General features: G+C 40.9%; 1 protein-coding gene across 1 annotated transcript in view; it reads right to left on the bottom strand.

The window, feature by feature from the left end:
* The window catches only part of LOC119591303 (epidermal growth factor receptor-like), a gene marked incomplete in the record, with an annotated part of 71,591 nt that extends 70,345 nt beyond the window's left edge, over positions 1 to 1,246 (bottom strand). Inside the window, 1 exon segment of the mRNA XM_037940030.1 lies at positions 771 to 1,246.
* Between the last annotated feature and the right edge of the window lie 908 nt (positions 1,247 to 2,154).

Raw genomic sequence — 2,154 nt, 5'->3', positions numbered from 1 at the left:
TTGATAAAATGCTCGAGGAAGCCAGGCCACCACAACAACCCCGTATTTTGCGTCGACGCAATATGGCCAGCATATTTTGCCCATTACGACTACAAGTGTGATACAAATAACAGGAGTGTAGAAAAAAAACACGCGAGAACAAGAGTAAATCTTCGAACTCAGCTACAGGAAATACTTTTCATCAAACCCCAAGCCTACCTCTAACACAAAGAAAAATACTAAACAGTTCATCGTATGTCCAACCTTCTAAGAATTTATACAGTACGGAATGCAACACTGAAACAGGAAACTACCTCATTGCAAATGAAAAAACGCCGCGGAAAGATAACATTTTCGTAAATATGCCAATATACCGACGCATTCCAAGGGACATAAAACGTATAATACACGTATATAGTCTCGACAAGTGTAAGTGTATTGAGGTGGTGGGCGCTGAGGCGAAGACTCTCGCCCACACACACAGGCAGCGGGTTCCTCAACAAAGCTCTGGTGTAAAACTTGCAATACTTATAAACTATTCGATTCTACATTATCATATTATTTCATGACATTCAATTAAGCTTTGCAATTAACTGATTTCATCAAAAGGCTTAATTTCTGAACTGGTATAATACATTATTTGGATTTTTTAATAACTGCACAATGGAATGATTATTACTGATTAACTCAATTAATTAATTCAATCAAGAATAAATGTTCCATGACTTTCATATTTTACTAATTATTTCTAGTTTAAGAGCGATCACGGAAAGATGGATTTCAACACTTACCTAACACATCCTGGCGTAGGGTAATCCAGTGTAAAAATACGATATATATCACTTCACACTTTTAGGCAAAGGCGTATTGCCCCAATATTCCAAAAAATCAATATTTAAAAGCTTCCAAATCAGAAGAGCTTTTTCTCCTCTTCGTCAATTTTCTTTCCACAATTAACACAATAAAAAACCCAAGACATAGACTTGGGTTGTTGTTTTTTTTTTCTCTCTCTTCCAAACCACACTTCTTTTCTCTCTCCTCTTTTTCCACGTTTCACTTCCCAATACCAAAAGCCGGAGAAACAGAACGACTCAAAATAAACCGAAAGAACACACAATATCTTCCTTGCGGGAGAACACTCTGCTAATATATTCACAAGAGCCGTATGGTCGATGGCTTGGCGGAGCGGCAGACACACGCACCCTCTCGCTCGTCACCTACTCGTCATCTCTGAGGCAAAACTTGTTTCCAGCCAAGACCTCTTGCCTCCTTCTTCGCCCCAGGCATCGGCTGGGCCCTACGGCGACCCGCGCTCTCCACGCTCTATGATTCTCGCTCTCCGATACGCACTGCTCATTCGCGATTCGTTTTAAGGGCGAAATACAGTCAGATGTTAAATGTTTATACTGAAGTTATGGAAATATTGGGTATAAACAACTGATTTCGAAAGGGATGACGCGATAAATTTTGAAACCTAGCACTCAGCGCGTACCCGGCGCGGACAAACATAGCGGAGGGGGAACTGGAGGTAATCTGGCTGGCTCAGGTACGCTCAGGTTCATAGCGATGGGGGAATGTGGACTCACTCATTAAAATAATCTTAAGAAGTGCGGCTTCATAATTCTGAGTTATAGATATTGCAGCGAACGTCTCTGCAATAAATAAGAAAACAACGTTGTGCGAATCTTGCTCCATTCTGCTACCCTGTCGTGTGGGACCAAGCAACCACTCAGCGAATGGTTGTACTTCACACGATGCTCATTTCTAACAGTTACTCATCAATTCGAAAAAGTTCCCACAAGAACCGTTAAATATCACTCTTTTATTCAGTTTCAAAAGTCAAATTCCTCATGCTTCCTCCCCCCCACATTAGCACTTGCATGGCCACTGCATTTCTCTCGCAGTCAATAAGTAACGGAATTCCGCTCGGCAAAAAATGTAATTGTTGCAAGGGAATACGTGCACCTAAGTCTTCATTCACCTTAGCACCTTCAGACGACACACACACTTACATATATATACTTATGTTCATGCAAACAGACACAGAGACACAAATGAGGAAAGCAGGTACACACGTAGACGTAAAATGCATACCTCTACAACCTAATGTTAACACGAAAGTAGAAATACGAGATGACTCTTGTCCACCAGATACAAATGCAAGCACCATATAAA

This window comes from Penaeus monodon, chromosome 28, assembly GCF_015228065.2.
Source record: "Penaeus monodon isolate SGIC_2016 chromosome 28, NSTDA_Pmon_1, whole genome shotgun sequence".
In the NCBI taxonomy this organism is placed as follows: domain Eukaryota; kingdom Metazoa; phylum Arthropoda; class Malacostraca; order Decapoda; family Penaeidae; genus Penaeus; species Penaeus monodon.
This window is presented reverse-complemented; position numbering and strand designations above follow the sequence as displayed.